We start from the raw sequence: 18854 nt of genomic DNA, 5'->3' as shown, positions 1-18854 counted from the left end.
TATCTCTAGTCTAACAGGAGAACAAAACAAACGGTTGTTGCTAGTCTTTTCTTATTTTAAAGGATAAAAGACAAACTAATGCTAATTCAGAACGTAACTACTGATTATTCACACTATTTATTTGGTTCCTGTTTTCAATTCCCACACGTCCTGTATTCAGAAGGGTTATCTAAATGCTAATGTCTCAATGAATCAAAATAAAGGCACAGTTGGCTTCACAAACGAGAACACCTTCTTTGTTATCACAGAGATGGTGGTCGGGGTGGGGAGGATGTGAGAGTTTTATTGAAGGATTTGGAACATAAAATGGATGTCTTCTACAATCCCATGTGCAATTTCCTTACTGTACGCAGGAACTGGCACAAAAGGCATGTCATTTAGATTTCTGATAGGGTAAGTCGAGTCCTTGCACTCCTGGACACCATGTTGAAATGTTCAATTTGTGTCATGAGCCCTCTAGTATCCCCATGTTGCTGTGGATTAGGCATCAGAGATAGCATTGTATCATGTGTCACAAGGACAGAAGAGATGCTGGATATAGAATGTGAGTGTATTTGAGGTCGGGCTGAGAGAGCATGATTGAGTTAAATGACATTCAGGTTTATTGCACATATACTTCATGAAAATGTGGATTCCCCTTTCATTTGCACCATTTTTATCTTCCATTTCTTCCTCCGGTACCTCAACCTGACAATGAAAATCACTCTTTCTTCCTTTTTATTGCAGTCTTTGTTCAGAGTATCATCACAGCGCAGATAAACTGCTTTCTACTGCTCTTTCCCCTTCTCCTCTACCTGTTCTTCCACTCACTTCTCAATATGTGGTTGATCAGTCCTGGAAATCACCTTGCTACAAATAAATACCCCTGAGGAATTTGTGGTTCTTCTGAAGTCAGCAAGACAAGCGAGTGAAAGCCCTCCTCTGTGCCCTCCCACCCACTCCGGGTTGTATAACACTTTTCTGCTGGAATCTAACCTTCAGTGCATTCCAGTTTTTGTCAAGTGTTAGCAACAGCAGCTTTGGACCCTTTAACCTATTTTTCCAGACTAATTACTGTACAGTTGCAAGCTCCCAGCTCCCACTTACAGTAAAGGTAAGTGTGATCATACAGAACTAAAAGCCATGGTTACATAATGGAAAACAGTCCCATCACAACTGCAAGATATGGAGACACCATCAATATTGAAGAAATGAGTAAACAACCTGCAGCCTGTGCAATGGAAAGTTAAACATGCCCAGGATATCTTTTCTGGTCTGGCTTCACTTACCATAGCATCAGCAACCCAAGCGGACCTGCTAAGGTGCTTAATATCTTGAAAAGTCAGACCAATGTTTCTTCGTCTCGCTATGGGTACATTAACACAAACAAGGTGGCAGTGGTGAGTGATAAGCTGCAAACATTGGCAGGTCTACTTTTTTTATCAGCAAAAGTGCAAACTATAACATTAGAAAAACACATTATACAGGCTATAAGCAGTACATTTACTGAAGCCCACAGCAGTAGTGAATGAATATATATGCAGCGCCTTTGTGGGTGCCAACTGCCCCAAAAAACCAAAATGGCGCCAGCCCTATTTTTAAGAGCAAGTTCAAGAGCAGTCCTTGTCTGCTCTGCCGCACTGTGCATCTCCCAGTAAAAACAAACATACTCTCACGGAACTGCAGTCTAACTATCTCTGTCTACAGCCCGGTGATTCAAAAGCCCTCTGTCCTGTACAAAAACTGCCCTTTGACAGCACCTAACTTTGATAGCTTAGCCACTAACTGGCTTGCAGGGCAGAGATTTAATGGCTAGTCTGAGCTACACTAGCCGACCTCTCTATTTGCACAGTTCTTTCATGTGTGGGATGGATTATCCATGCAGTCCCTAATAAATGTCCCGGTAGATGCGAGGCTGCTTGGCATGTCGAACCACACATTCTATTCTTCATCCAGCATTTGTTGCAAGTCAGCCAATGTCTACATGATGTGCCATCCCCTAAACTCCACAGAAGGAGGGTGTTTCTACTTGTTGGTTTTATTTTAGCTTTTTTAACTCAAAGTAACTGCATTTACAGATACATTATTTTATGTATTTTCCTCAACTTTTTGTTCCACTATTCATCAGAGAAAGTCTGAAGACATATGGTGGACAATTTTACATACTGAAAGAATTGGTAGAACTTTAAAGAACTTCAAAAAATAAAAATAAAATGCCAGGAAATATTATGAGTCATCTGGTTTTTCCCTGTCTGTCCAAAAAGAAAGAAAGAAAAAGAAACATAATTAAAACCATTCCGCCAGCTTGACTACAAATCTTATACCATGTCAAGAAGTAGAATCCACAAAGCTTATGTGTCCTATATTAGATTGTTTTGGACGAAACGAGGAGAGTACAGGCTACCCAGAAGATCATTGTTTGTGTCCTATTTTGCACTTCTGCTCACTCACGAAATTGTTTCTTTTGCACCCTTTTTTTTTAAAAACTTTTGCTTTCAGTCACTGATTAGATTAAGACATTAAAAAGTACTTGGTTAGGTTTAGTAGATCATTTAGGTTGAAATGTAAGCCTTCATCATTCTTCAAGCTGACAAACCACACATTCAAAATGTGACTCCAAGGGATTTTTTTAATGTCTCTACGTGTGGTGAACTATGAACACCAATGTGTGCCTGTGCATTTCTGTGAGATGCCAGTTGCTTTGTTAGAACAGCACTATATAACACCCCTGAAATGACAATGGGCTGTTATATGAAAATTATCAAAACACCAAATTTGGAAATGGATTTTAAAGAATTTTTCTCATCCTTCCAAAAGAGAATTCAAAGAATGCTTGAACAACACTGTAATAAATCCCAAGTTCTATTGTTTATGCACCAATCTGTATACATAACTTAAATGTATTTTGATGGTTTTTTTTTTGTTTGTTTGTTTTTTTGGCCTGTCCCGTTTGGCTCTTTTGCCATCAGAATTGTTGTCTAAAGGCAAAGAAAGATGCCCAACGGATTTACTTTACCAAATTGACCATCCCAGCCTTGCCGTAATGGTCCATTTGATTCACCTTTTATTGTTTATTTTATTTTCATTTACTGAATACGGGACAGACTTGACTGGGGGAAAGAAGGGGAGAAAGAAAGAGGGAAAGAGAAACAGCTGAGAAGAGGGACGGGGGAGAAGGGCAAAAAACAAAAACCAACAGAATGAGCAGAAAAAAAAGAAAAGAAAAAAAAAAGAAATAAAAAATGCATATATCAATCACCTGGGTCACCTGCTGAGAAAGAAAAAAGAAAACAAGCAGAAGAGAACAAGAGTAATAGAATAAACAACATCACAATGATATATGGGAATATGACAGTAAATACTAAATATTAAACATTATTGTGCAGCACATAAGATCAACAGAACACAGTGTGCTTTGAGGTAGGAGCCAAAAAGGGTGTAGTTTGTGGGTGTGATCACCCGTGTGTACACCTGTGAGCATGGACGCGCTTGTTTTTTGTTTTTAAAAGGTTCCTTCATGTAATGATCTGCTAGAGGGTGTGGGGGGGGCCACAGCCCCGTCCTCCAGGGCATGAAGCAGGTATGGAGGAGATCAAAACTCCAGACATCCAGAGGCCCCCAGAACACAATGTATTTTGATGTTAATGTACACTAGTGAACTGTGTTTTGGTTCCAGTGTAATGGGATCATGATAAATGCAATACATCTAAAAGTTAGACCACTAAAACGTTTGAGCTCATTTATTGTTACTGCAAGGGACTGAACAAATATACATACTCGGAAAGAAACTGTAACATACAAAATGTATGAGGTTTCTGCAGTAGTTTTTTATGTCCCTTTACTGTTGTGCTGCAATGCAAAGGTGTTGTTAGATTGTACTTTACAACCATGAGGCAGCACAATATGGTCACAACACACTGATACAATGCTGCATTGATGCATGCCTCTCGCACTGCTGAAACTGCAGGTTTTACTGAGAAAAGAATTCCTGCAGTGTGGGCATATTTTATCCCCCAGAATGTTTAAGTCATGAGACAGATCCTCAGTACAGACGAGTTGTGCAGGCGTCTTTTTCTCTTTGTGTCTCTCTCTGTCCCTCCCCTGTTTCTTTCTTTTTTTCCCTCACACTGCATTCTTTCTTTGTCTCAGACCTCTCCCGCCTACACCTTTCAGCTGAGGGTATCAAAACATTCCATAAACAATTCAGTTTTAATGTATTACAAAACATTAGCAGAGGGATAACTCCAGTTATATAAGCGCTTAGACAATCATGGGAAAAAGCAGTGTCTCGGCCAAATGCATATTCGGTGAGGTCCAGGTTTAGTAACATTTCTCAGATGCTCAAGCAGAAATAATTACATTTGCTGATTTATTTTAGGGGGTAGAACAAGGGAGCTTTTAGCATGGGTAAGTTTTGAATTGCAGCTCTGTGGAAAATGCAATAAAAGAATAAGGCATGACAATGAGATGTAGCATTTCATTTTCATAAAAATGCAGAGGATTTGTAAGTGCATGTAATCAAAGCTGTTGTTTTTAGATGGAGATGAATTAAAAAGTAGAGACACTCCATTGCCAATCAGAGTGTCACATGACATAACACGAATAAGAGTTTTCATAGAGGGCATAAACAATGGTGCTGGCCAATCCAATTTGATCAACTCTGTCCTGAAGTTGGGATATTTTTGCAAGATCTCTGGTGGTCTGTTAGTTAGACAGTACACCACTATGGCTCGACATCTCTTGTATACAGCCATTCCAGGAAAGATCTACTTTTAAATATTACATATACTACCTGGTCACCTCTTTCCTAATTGTACTGCACAATACCCATCTTCCTGAAGGCTGAGATACCTCTGCTGCTTAATGGAGCAGAGAGAGGCACCCATGAATAAAACACAGCCAGGCGGAAGGAATCGTTCTTTCTAGAAGGTGTTCACACGGATCGTGCACAGGAATGCGGCACATAATGATGAATCGGAAGCTCCAGAGCAAGGCTTTTTTGTTAACTTCACTTACTGTAATGTAAAAGCTTTTCATCTCACAATAATCAGTGGGAGGAAGAGTTTCTGCTTTACGAACAAGGAGGAGCTGTGTTTGTTTGTTTGTTTTTTCAGTTAAAGTTGCACTTTGTTCCACTGCAGAGTATCGGGAGTTTAGGAGAAGCAACAGTCATGCTTAAGTACACAACCTTCTAGTGCTGCTTGGCTTAACATTCCACATTTTGTGTACCTAGTGTACATTGTTATTCTATTTTGTTTGTATAGTATTATTGTTATTAAGTCATACATTATCTATTTATTCCTGTCTTGTCTTTGATAATTTTTACTGAATTATTACATTTTACTTCATAAATAGGTTAAACAAAAAAAAAATGTAACTACCATATCAAAATCATGACAAAGAAAACAAATGAAATAGAAGATTAAAACATAAAAATGTTTGTCAATATTTGCTTGGGCATCATTTAGACAAAATGATGGCTGTAATATTACAAGAAACTGTGGTATTTGTGGTTGCTATAGCAACATGGTGTACAAATGTCAAACTTAAACCCAGATTTAACTTAAGACATGACTAAATTAACCCTCTACTGCATGACTTTTTTTTTTTTTTTTTTTTTTTTTTTTAAATGACATCAGAAACAGCAGTATGCGACATTACGTGATGGCAGAGCTTCAGTTCATCCTTTGTCATTTTTTTTTTTTTTTTTTTTTTTTTTTTTTTTTAAATAGGACAGGGGGAATGAATGAGAGAGAGAGGGGGAGAGAAAGAAAGAAAACCCAAGGGGAGAAGAGACGGTGAGAAGGGGGGGGAAGAGAGACAAAAAAAAAAACTCCTGGGTCACCTGTATGGAGAAAAAAAAAACAAACAAACAAACAAACAAACAAACAGAGGAGACAGCAAACAACAAAGAGCAACATAATAATAGAGAAAACAAAGCACCATCACAATAAACTAGCTAGTCATAGATATCAGTATTTACTAAGTAATAAACGATATTGTGCAGCACGCAAGATAGACAGCGCACAGTGTGCTTTGAGGCAGCAGCCAAGAAAGCTTTAGTCCGCGTCTGTGAATACCCATGTGTGCATACCTGTGTGGATCAGCATGCTTGCATTCCAAAGGTTTCTCCATGTAATGATCTGCTAGGGAGTGTGGGGGGGCCACAGCCCCGTCCTCCAGGGTGTGAAGCGGGTATGGAGGAGATCAAAACTCCAGACATCCAGAGGCCCCCAGAACACAAGAGACCATGGAAGACCAACAGAGGGGCAGCCGCGCCACTGTTCCAGTAAGAGCTGAGGAGAGTCCCAGATGAGGGCTCACTCAGCAGCCGCGGAGCAGAAGCCAGGGGGGGTTGCAGTGACGCGCCCGTGAGCTCCGCCGGCCCCCAGCTGCGCCTGAGTGACCGAGCCCTAGGCCGAGAGGCCGGGGGCACCCCACCTCCAAAGGGGCCCGAGCGAGCCCCAGGCCCCAGGCCCCGACAAGCGGCCGCCAAGGAGTGAGCCGGTGTGTACCCGGACGCCCACCCCCAGACACAAAGAACCACCAACACACCGACACCTGAGGGAGTCCGCCACCGGCAGGGGAAGTGGTGGTGGGTGGAGATAGGCCTCCAAACCTTGGAGGGCCTGAGGTGTCCCCAGAGAGGTGGCGTCTGATACCCAACCTGACATATAGACACAGACATACAGGCACACACAGACACAAACATCCATTCCCACCCTCATGCTCTCATATGCACTCACTCCACACTCAACCAACGTGGAGACAGACATAAAGAGACGCTGTACACACAATCACACTCCCCAAGCGTACTCTACAAACCGGGTCTAGGTACCCTTGCCCCTGGAGGGGGGAATTGCACCCAGACCCAGGTGGTGTTACCCTTTTCCCTGCGGTGGGGAGAGGCAGACCACCCCGACTCCGCAGCAGCAGGGAGGCCCCACACCCCAGACCGCAGTCGGACGGCCAACTCCTCCTACTAGCCCTCCCGCTCCAGCAGGCCGCAGAGAATGGGGGTGGGAGAAGACTCCAAACCTCCCTCCACCCGCTCATTGTAGTGTTGATGCATATGTGTTCTAAGGTGCAATTAAAACCCAGGAGGGCATGGAGCTACCTGCCAAGGAGCAGCAGGTAAGCGCATAGTCCCTCCTGCTAACCCTCAATGACTAAGTGTATTTAAAATTGAGAGGTGGGCAACGACGTCAGGGGTGAGGTATACACCCTGATGGTGATTTGGACTCCGTGATTGTGCCCACCCCCAAGATCCTATATGTATGTGTAATGAGAGTGTGAATAATGTGAATGTCTAAGTTGTGGGATAAAATTGAGGCAGAGGCAGCCAGAAGGGGACAGGGGGGGGGTAGTAGCCTCCTCTGCACCCTGGTGACATACCCCCACTCCAAGGCCCTGCATGTGTGGGTGGTTGTGGAGGAGCGGGAAGAGGGAGGCAGCTGGAGATGGGGAGGGAAGGAAGGGAGGGGCAGGTAACCCCTCCCTGGGGCCAGCTCCCCCGCTGACCCCAGTAGGCACTCCCACCCTCCGCGACCCGCCAGGGAAGGGGGGCCCAGGCCCATCAGACCGGGGCCCAGTGCAGTAGCGCCCCCCGGCTCCACAGAGCCCTGGACAGTCCACCCAACCCCACCACAGAGAAAACTGCACCCACCCCACCAACCACACATCTTCCAGACTACATAAGACAATAGACGCCCAGGCTGAGATCTTCCTCCACCTCTCCTGTATCTCCCCCTCTTGCAGAGAGTTCCTGAGAGAAGAAAGCTCCTGCCAGATGTGACCATCCCCCCCACCAGTTGAAGAGCCCCCCAGGCGGCTCAATGCACCGGCGGCACCCTGCTCCAGGGCCGGGCCCCCATGCACCCACCCGCCCACAACCCCGGCAACACACCAACCAGGACCCGAGCCCCCGAGGCCCGGCCCGGGCCCCCGCCCAGAGACGGAGCACCCCCAGAACCTCACGCCCATCCCGGACCCACCCAGGGGCAGCCAGGTTGCCAGGTCAGTAACCCACGTCCGTCAGCACAGACCCTCCCCTAGCCCCGCTGCACGCAGCCGCGAGGAAACAGTCACCTGAGAGCCAACAGAGCCCTCAACCGGACGTGACCGCTACCCCGGGTTGAGCCCCCCAAGGAAGATGCCTCCGGGGAACCCCCCGACGCCCTAAGCCTGTCCCTACCCCCTCACCAATCACAACAGTGAAGGCGGGACCAAACTATGACCCCCCACCCCCACTAGGTGATGGAGCTGATAAAAGGGGTCCAGAGCAATTGATCTGATGTGGTGGCAGAGGCTGTGTCAAGACTAATGTAATCTAATAGATAATTTCTATATTGGTTAGAATTAAGATTATTTTTATTTTTCCAGTTCATGAGGACTGTTTTCTTGGCTATGCATAGGGCAGTGAAGATCATATGGGCTATATTCTTTTCTGAAGTGACATTATCTAAGCTGCCCAACAAACACACTAAGGGGGAGGTTGGAATGTTACATTTCAGACATTTTGATAAGTCTTCACATATCTCGCGCCAAAACTTTTGCACTGGTGGACAGAACCAAAGAGCGTGGATGTAATTGTCTGGTGTATTGCCTTGACAGTGTGAGCAGTTGTTGGAAGATGTAAAGCCCATCTTGAAAATCCGATGACCTGTATAGTGCACTCTATGAAGTATTTTGTATTGTATTAATTGCAGACTGGGATTTTTAATTAATTTAAAAGTGTAGGAAGGGATATTGATTCATCTAATTTAGAAAGTGTTCTGTATATTTTAGATAATAATTTGGGGGATTTAAGAGTAAGAAAATGTGCCGCACTTAGTGGTGTTTGTAATTCAACTTGACTGAGGTTAAATTTCTTTTTTACTATGGATTTAATTTGTTGATATTCTAAAAACCTTGTCTTGTTGATCCCATATTGTTCAACTAGTCTGTCAAATGGAATAAATTCTGTTCCCTCTAATATATGTTCTAAGTATTTAATTCCTTTACAACTCCATTCTGGGAAATTAATCATATTATTGTTTTGTAATATGTCAGGGTTATTCCAGATAGGTGTACGTTTGCATGGGATTAATGAAGACTCCGTTATTTTTAGAAACTCCCACCATGCTGTCAGAGAAAAGCTGATGTTGATACTTTTAAAGCATTCATGTCTTTTGATGTTTGAGCTAATAAATGGTAGGTCTGAAATCTCTAGATCCTTGCATAGTGCCTGTTCAACATCTAGCCAGGGCTCAACTAAGAAGGTATGTTTTAACCATTCTGAGATGAACTGAAGCCTGTTGGCTAAGAAGTATTGGTGAAAATTAGGCAGATCTAATCCTCCTCTATCCTTGGTTCTTTGTAGCGTTTTTAAGCTAATACGCGGGGGTTTATCTTTCCAAAGGAATTTGGAAATATATGAATCCAGAGATCTGAACCAATCTTGTGATGGTTTGTTAGGGATCATCAAAAATAAGTAATTTATTTTTGGCAAGATCATCATTTTTATAGTGGCGACCCTTCCCATGAGTGATATGGGTAAAGATTTCCATCTAGTCAGATCGCCTTCTACTTTCTTTAGAAGTGGGATGTGGTTTAGTTTAGTTAAGTCTGAAAGCTTAGGAGAGATATTAATACTTAAATATTTAATATTTCCGGATTGCAGTGGGGCAGAGGAAGAATTATGGAAGGAGCAGTTAATGGGGAGAACTGTAGATTTTGGCCAGTTAATTGAATAATCTGAAACTCTTGAAAACCAGTTTATTAAAGTAATTACCTCAGAGAGGTTGGTTTGTGTGTTTTGCAGAAAAAGCAACACATCATCCGCATAGAGACTGATTTTATGTTCTATGTTCTTACATTTTATGCCCTTAATTGTTGTAGCCTGTCTAAATGCTGCTGCTAGAGGTTCGATAAAAATTGCAAAAAGTGAGGGGGAGAGTGGGCATCCCTGTCTGGTGCCCCTCAGGAGACAGAAGCTGGAGGATGTCTGATCATTTGTTCTGATACGAGCCGTTGGGGAATTGTATAATATTCTTATCCAGTTTATGAAAGAGTTTCCAAAACCAAATTTGTGTAAAGTTGCGAATAAAAATTTCCAATTAACTCTGTCAAATGCTTTTTCTGCATCTAGAGATAATATTATGGCTTCGATGTTTTTATCGTATGAGTAGTCTATTAAATTAAGTAATCTACGAGTGTTTGTTGAGGAGTGCCGACCTTTTATGAAACCAGTTTGGTCAGGATGAATTAAGAGGGGGGTCATTTTCTCTAATCTCTTTGAGAGAGCTTTGCAGATTATTTTAAGGTCTACTGCATGACTTTTTAATTTTTGGGGAAAAAATATTTCTCCCTATTTTGGGGGAGCTTTAGGGTCCCTAATAATATATCAATCATAAAATTTGACCCCCCCCAACAGATATTGGTTTGTTGCTTCACTGTGCAACAAGGGTAGTAAAATGCCAAGTTATTCTTTAATAAGTTGTATTAGTACAACAAGGATGAACAAATAAATAAACAACAAATAAACAATGTAAACATTTCACAAAACAATAAAACACCAAAATACGTCCAACATTTGAACACACACACACACACACACACACACACACACACACACACACTGTGTTTCCATCACTTTTGGGGACATTACATTAACTTACATGAATTTCCTGGAGACTTATCCTGACTCTACCCATCACAAGTCCCTGCCTGAACCTTACCCTAACCCTGACTCAAGCCTTCACCCTAAAATTGAATGATTTATCATGCAATTTGTCCCCATAAAGTAGGCGAGACCTCACAATGTGAGTGTGTAAACAAATTTGTGTCCCCACAACAATAATACATGACCACACACACTGACACCCACATAGCAATATTGGTATGGCAGGGATCAGGCCCACACAATATGCTTACACATGACCCACATACCGCAAAGAATGACGGCCCTTTCATGGCCTAGACCTGGTTTGCCAGAGGTGACCCACACATGGGCCAGCACAAGGCCAGTTTCAGACACCCTGGTTGTCCTGTGCTGGCCAATGTGTGGATTACCTCTGGCAAACCTGATCTGGGCCACCAAAGGGCCGTTATTCATTGCGGTATGTGGGCCATCTGTAGGTGGTGTGCAGCCACGGGCCAGTTGTAGACACACTGCTGGCCCTGTGCTGGCCCAGAACAGTTTCAGCTCTGGCCCCAGATGTCAGCATAATGTGTACCTTAATCAAGCCATGCAATAACAACATGTGCCGGAACATGCAAAACAGTGCAAAAGTAACATGCCGAAACTGTGTTCAGACAGTGAATGGACTGATTTTTATATAGCGCTTTTCTACTCTCCCAGATTACTCAGAGTGCCGGCTTGATACCAGATCCTGGCCAGACCTGCTTGCTATGTGGGCACTAACACACACAAAGACACAGTTACTTTACCAACTGACCCCTGAGCTCCTAAGTGTCCCTCAAGGGCGATCGTGGCTCAAGAGTTGGGAGTTCGCCTTGTAATCGGAAGGTTGCCGGTTCGAGCCCCGACTTGGACAGTCTCGGTCGTTGTGTCCTTGGGCAAGACACTTCACCCCTTGCCTACTGGTGGTGGTCAGAGGGCCCGGTGGCGCCAGTGTCCGGCAGCCTCGCCTCTGTCAGTGCGCCCCAGGGTGGCTGTGGCTACAATGTAGCTTGCCATCACCAGTGTGTGAATGTGTGCGTGAATGGGTGGATGACTGGATATGTAAAGCGCTTTGGGGTCCTTAGGGACTAGTAAAGCGCTATATAAATACAGGCCATTTCAAACCTCATTCAGGGATCCACTCCTCTACTTCACTGTCACTCCCTGAAAGCTCACTGTCCTTACTTTCTGAGGACAGAAAGTGCACATTCCCTTGGTTTCCTTGCATAAAAGGTTTTTACATCCATGTCCTGTAATTATGAGTAGATTGTAAAGTAAAAAACATTGACTATGATCATATAAATGCACACAAACACATCTCTACACACATATGCAAATGCATTATATTGCCTGAAAAAATTGGGCTAACTGCGCAGTGTTGCCTTTAACAGTTTTTTAACAGTTTTACTCTATAAATAAATTTTAAAAAGTAGAACAAACAATCAAATATGCTTCTTAACATATTCATGCACATACAGGCATTTTTAATATACATTTATTTCACTATAAACATGTAAAATAGTGATCTTTATCTTGCCTCCTAATGGAGATGTCTCTCATGTAGTGCAGCTTGCAGAAAGGGGTCCTGCCCCCCCCCCCCCCCCCAAATGAAAGTCACACTACCTTCAACTCATCATTTTACTGGAAAGAAATGTGCCTGGTAGCATTATTTGAAAAAAATAAGTTTGTTTTTTTTGAAGGGCCAGTGTAAGGCATGAAAATGTGGTTTGTTGCCTCAGCGCAACGCTATGTAGTAGAGGGTTAAACCCAGCTGGAATTTACAAGTCTTTTTGTAGTTTAGAAATCCTAACACATACTAACCACCATAATTGTATTAAATGATTGTTAACAGGTTATAACTGTATTAATCACCTAACCAACTAGTTTACCAACTTAAATAACACAACTAACCTAATTTAATATGTTAATATTTAATGACTTGTTCAGAGAAGGTATAGGTTGCATTTTTTTGAAAATGAAATTTGTTTGAAAGCAACTCAAAAATATGTTGTACATGAATTGACACAAAGTTTGGGACAGACATTCATGCTCCCAAGAGGATGAATCAATCAATTATCCATCCTTGACATTAATTGATGAGAATACTGATTGTTCACTCCCTGGATTTTATTTATTGATTGTTCAGTGTGAAATATCAAGTAGCTAGATGACAGAACTTTGTAAAGGAAATGGAAAAGGCACTGTATTTGTGGGGAACTTTTTATCAGTGGCGTTCAAATGTATTACCTAAAATTAGAGTCATATGCATTCATCATTTATATGAGCTTTGTTTAAAAGTTTCTTTATTCAAACAGTCAGTTTTTCACTACTTTAATGAGCATTACAGCCTCTCACATTCCACTTGAGTGATTATGCACTCAGCTCAGCCTTGCTTGGTTCATACTAATCGAATGGAGGTACTCGAGCAAAAATATTTAAATTTGCCATTGGTATGATTATAACATACAAATGAAAGACTGCAGCATTAGAGCAAGTTATTTCTTAAGAGTTTATTTCTTCCTTTTCTTGTTACTCCTTCTTAGGTGGCCAGCGATCCACCACTTACCCCCTGGACAACTGCTGAGCCGCAGATATTTAATTAGAGCTCATTAAAAGTCTGTCATGAAAGAAATGTGGCTCCTTGCCACTGCCTCTTAGATCCTGGGAGTCTATTTGGCTGAACTCTACAACAGGTCTTCATTTCTCTGCTTAATCCAGTACATCTATACCACTGACAGCTGCTCTTTGTTCAGCTTTCATTCAGGTTTGGTTTCAAACTCTAGAAGAAGGGCAGGAGGAGGGCTCTTATGGGAAATGTGGGGTTGCAACAATACTGCTGCTTTTCCTGAACCTGATTGTTTGCTTTTCTGAAGTGTCCACTGGATAAGAGGGTGGTCTCCTTAAAAAAAAAAAAAAAAGAAAAACATAAAAGGGATGATTCTTGAGTTCAGCAGACATGCACAATGATTTGGTTTCCAGGATTGACTAGTCCTTATCTCCTGTCCACAGGAAGAAGTAGACAATAGAAAGTGCCTGATACACAAATTGGCATCTAGATCTGTGTACTCATGACAAATTACCATCCCTACTTTTAATCGGTATAATTTTTGATCGAAACTGCTTATCGTATTCAGCAGACTGGTTCATTTTACAGTGTAAGACAGAGAGTCAACACACTGCACAACGTCCCCCACCCTGTTATTTCACAGCCCTTGCCACCCACAACCCCTCTGCGTGCTCAACAGGCCATGACAGTGCTCACAGAGCCAATCCAGGCGTGACACTATTGTAGCTGAATGTGTCCGGATGAGTTTGTCCGGGCATGTATGCCGGGCATAAATGGTGTGTGTGCATTAGTAGCCCAGGAGTTAGGCTCATCCTGGAAACAGGATCATGACAGGGCCCATATGTCGATGTCAGGGAAAGGTGGAGTTACACTCATTTCTATTGTTCAGATAGAGTGACACAATAACTATGCTGCTGCTGGTAGGAGATTAAAAAGAGAAACCCTCATACAATGTGTTTTTAATGTATTGGAGAGCTATGTGTTCTTGAAGAATTGGACAGAACCAAGGGACAGATAGGAAACTGGAAAAAACAATTTTCATTTGTTCTAAACTGAATGATGGTTGAAAATAAATGATATAATAAAGGTCTTATGAAACAGAGGATGACAAAAGATTTTGTTGGAAATGGTTGCTATTTTTAACATTTTTTTTGCCAGTTTTGAGGATTTCCTCCTGAGCATTTACCCCTAACTTATTTTGCTATCGCCTTCATTAAGGTATACAGTATATAGCTGCAGGTTATAACCTAACCACTAAATTGCTGTTCATAACTGAACTGACTGATTGGTCACAACGCATCAACCCCATATGACTCTTTGTTTGTGCCCTGTAAGTATTCAATCTACCTCTATAATTAATTTTAAAAAAGAAAAAAATATTTAGGTATTTCTTTTTCCTTCTTTATAGTTTAAGGGCAGAGAGAAAATTGTATTTTGAAGGTCAGCCCACAGTTTTCACTGTTTTTGGTCCAAAGCTGCATGATTAATTGGATTTTTAATTATGTTCCCATTTCAGTGATTGTTGTCAATGCAATGATTGGCTGGAAAAGGCAGCATACCTACTGTTTTGTTAGCAGTGACGGAATTGTCGAGCCCCACAAGATTTTTCTGCTGGCAGAAATAATGACATTTGTTTGAGAGATTAAAGGGGATCAAGAACACCAAGTGACCAAGCTCTCAAGGTAATTATTCACCTTTTCACAAAATATATAAACACTACTTCAGTTTTTTTTTATTTATGAATATTTATGTCCATCTGGTGGTTTGCTGCATTTGAAATTATACAGACAAAACACCCCAACAAGATTAAAACGTCTTCTAAATTAACAGGATGGTGCATTACTTATGGTCTCTTTATAGTTAATGCACCAGATGGACAACTCTGACCCATAACAAACTTGTACATTTGATTTTGCATCTGCTGTATGCACAGTAGGCTTTAAAAGACACAAGTTCCTCAGTTTGTATGGAAAAAATATTGTAGCTTTCGCAGAAAGGTACAATATTTTTCTTTTTTTACTTTTCCCACAATGCAATCACAATTAACAAGCAGAGAGGGGATGAGTTTATTTTCACGAATACTGCCAAACTAAACTTTCAATGTCTTAATAAATCTAGAGTTTTCATATATAAAGTAATAACCATTTCTCCTCTTTCAGTCGCCAAACAGGAAAAGCGATCTTTCCTGCTTCATGACTGGGGAGTGACAGCGTACTCTTTCCATAATTTGTCTCACTTGGTCGGCTTTGGAAGGCACCTCTTGTGGTGGCCAAGACTGAATGTCAGCAGGTGTTTACTTTAGTCCCCGTTTATTGCTGACTCTCTCGACTTAGTGCCAAACGGTGGCCCTTTGCTACATCACTTGCCTGCTGTCTTTGCATAACATATTTCACACATTGGTGTTCCCATTATGATCTGCCAAAGCCCCACTGTTGTCCCATTGAAGAGTTTAAACACACAGACCATTAGGCTTGTCTGTATTTACACAAGCACATTTTGCACATCTACTCACAAACCTTCTGGCCTTGTGTGAGAGAGCAGTCCAGCAACAGAAAGATTGCATATTTGATCTCTGTGACAAGTTCTTATAATTCCACCAAATTCTGTCTTGAGTCAACATTAAAAAAAATAAATAAATGAAAGAAGGCAAAGCTTGATTTACCCGTTGGTCTTTCCTAACACGTGATATTGGGTTAACTGTTTAATGATTTATTTATTTTATTTTTAGATTTAGGTTTCATTTTCATTACTCACAGGATCTAGAATGAGTGGTAATGGTAATGAGTGTAATAATTAATAATGATTTAATTGTTTATTTAATAAATGGCCTAACATTGGAAAACATACCTTGTAACATGCAACTTGTGCCATGTTTCCTTTTTTTCTTTTCCAACCAGCTTTCTAAAATCCAAATATGTTCAATCTTCACAGCACAATACAAAAAAAATGGAGCTTTAAAGGACAAACTAGAGTAAGATTTGTTGCTGTTGTTTGAGAATATTAATATTAATATTGATACTAATGTAAAGATTTAAACATTCAGTTGGGTTTGGTAAATATCAAAAGATATTCCTAAATAAGAAATGTTTTTAAACATGCAAGCATACAACATATTTACATTTCAAAAGTGACACGCAGGCACCCAGTGCCCAACAATGCTGTTCAGTACAACAAAGACAAATAATGTATGCTAAAAAAGTTTATTGCAGTCTGGCATCTAATCATGTGATAAATGGTCAAATTCAATGACTGTGAGAACAGCCTGTGAGCACTGTAAAGCTCTGTCCCACAAATCAATTCCAGAATATATAATGTTATACTTCAAAAGTTACTTCCTTCTATAGACTTTATATTGAAGCAGGATTTAGCAACTGCAACATCGTCAGTTGATTTGCGATGAATTGTTTTAAAGCCTTGAGTTCAGCATTTGGCACAGCACTAACTTTCAATACAGACTTCACAAATAAAGACTGCATGTGACTCAGAAATTGAGACCTTTCATTAAGTTGTGATTTGTTACTTAAAAGGTAGCAAAGTTGCCCTAAAATATTTGTTACAGAGCATAATGCTCACAAACCTACTGTCAATTAAAAAATACCTAAAATTAGCAACAGGACCATAAACTACGGTGGCCCTGAGAGGCCAAACGGACTGCAACTTGGGAAAACACCAGCAATTAGAAAAACACTGCAAAAGCACACAAAACACAACGGAAATAGTCCATCCATCCATCCATCCATCCATTCGCTTCCGCTTATCCTTTTCAGGGTCGCGGGGGGGGGGGGGCGCTGGAGCCTATCCCAGCTGTCATAGGGCGAAAGGCGGGGTACACCCTGGACAGGTCACCAGTCTGTCGCAGGGCCAACACACAGGGACAGACAACCATTCACACTCACATTCACACCTAGTGGCAATTTGGATTATCCAATTAACCTATCCCCACAAGCTGCATGTCTTTGGACTGTGGGAGGAAGCCGGAGTACCCGGAGGGAACCCACGCAAACACGGGGAGAACATGCAAACTCCACACAGAAAGACCCCGGCCTGATGGTGGAATTGAACTCAGGACTCAGTGGTTTAAAATGGAGCACTGTAACAAAAAATAATTTCCCCCAGGGATCAATAAAGTATTCTGATTCTGATTCTGAGGACCTTCTTGCTGTGCGGCAACAGTGCTAACCACCGTGCCACCGTGCTGCCACAACGGAAATAGGAAAAAAAACCAGGAACCAAAATATGCTAAGAATTGCACTGGGAGAGACTTAAAAGAAGTGGAGGATCTATCGGTTTTGTGAGGAAAGAAAAGATGAGAGGTAAGTGTGTTAGCCTAACTATTAGCCTAAAAATCAGTTTTAAAATTAATCATGATAAAACACACCTACTATGTTTTGGGTTCTTGCAACTGGTCCGTCGGGTTATTGTCTCCCCAGAAACACTTCCCTTGTGCTTTTGGAAATATGTTTCTTCCTATTTCCGTTGTCGTTTTTCCTATTTCCATTGTGTTTTGTGTGCTTTTGCAGCGTTTTTCTTATTGCTGGTGTTTTCTTAAGTTGCAGTCCGTTTGGCCTCTCAGGGCCACCGTAATAAATCAATAAGAAAACGGTTATTGAGGGAATAAATGAAGGGAGATTTTTATATAAACCTTTACATAAGCCTGCAATTAGAGCCATCACCCCCTGCTGGCCATCAGAAAAGCTGCTGACTTTTGGTCATTACAAGTCAGAGGGCTTGACTAAACTTGAGCTTAATTTAAAAGTAGGCTGAGGCTTAAATGCTTAAGAAGAAAATTAATTTCATTTAGTATAGATATACTTTTACTAAAGTTTTATTCAGTCTTACCAGTTAAGTGTTATTAATTTGCGAAAACCAGTGTTCCTTAAAGAAAATATTTGTGCTTTGTCAAATGTAAGTAATTGTTAAATAAAAGATTATTGAACTTACAATTGCCTCTTTCTCAATGAAAACTTCAGAAGGTGTAGAGAAAGTCTATTTGTTTTTCAAGTTAAGATAAAGGTTGCCATTTGGGTTTAAAAGAGGTTTTGCTGTATACGCTTGTTTTTCAGATAGGATCAGTGCTGATTAACATAATCATTTTCAGCTCTTTGGTAAAGCGCTTTGATGCTTCATGATTGAAGAGTTCAATTTCAAGTAGGCTTTGTTGTTGCACAAGAGAGCTGCGCTATCTTTCATTGAGATGGAGGCTTGTCTTGAACATTAAGAGCAATAATCCATCCTGTTTTGATGCTTTTTGGTCTAAAATGGTTGTTTTTCATAACTCACAACAATTAAATCTACAACAAACCTAATAAAGCTTTTAGATACTGTTTTAAACAGTTTAGCACAGAATCTCTGAAGGAAAACTTATTAAAAAAACAAGTTTGAGTAAATTCAAGAAGGTTTTGCATAGAAAATTGGCACCAAATCCCCAAATTTGGTGCAGCGCATGATGTGTAAAAGCCAAATTGTGATATATTGTGAGCAAAGTTCATTCTCCATCTGCCGATTTACAGATCACATTTTACCAGACTCATAATGTGAAGATATTAAGCATTAAAATAGATGTATGTGCGGTTCAAATGTGCCCAAAAATTAAGGTTAATAGGTTACGATCTGCGCACATTGCATTCACTGTGCTTGTTGCTTGCT

This window comes from Mchenga conophoros, linkage group LG2 (assembly GCF_057382185.1).
Source record: "Mchenga conophoros isolate Kocher_MC1m ecotype Shallow Benthic linkage group LG2, M_conophoros_male_GT1.1, whole genome shotgun sequence".
NCBI lineage: Eukaryota > Metazoa > Chordata > Actinopteri > Cichliformes > Cichlidae > Mchenga > Mchenga conophoros.
Note: the sequence above shows the minus strand (reverse complement) of the source record.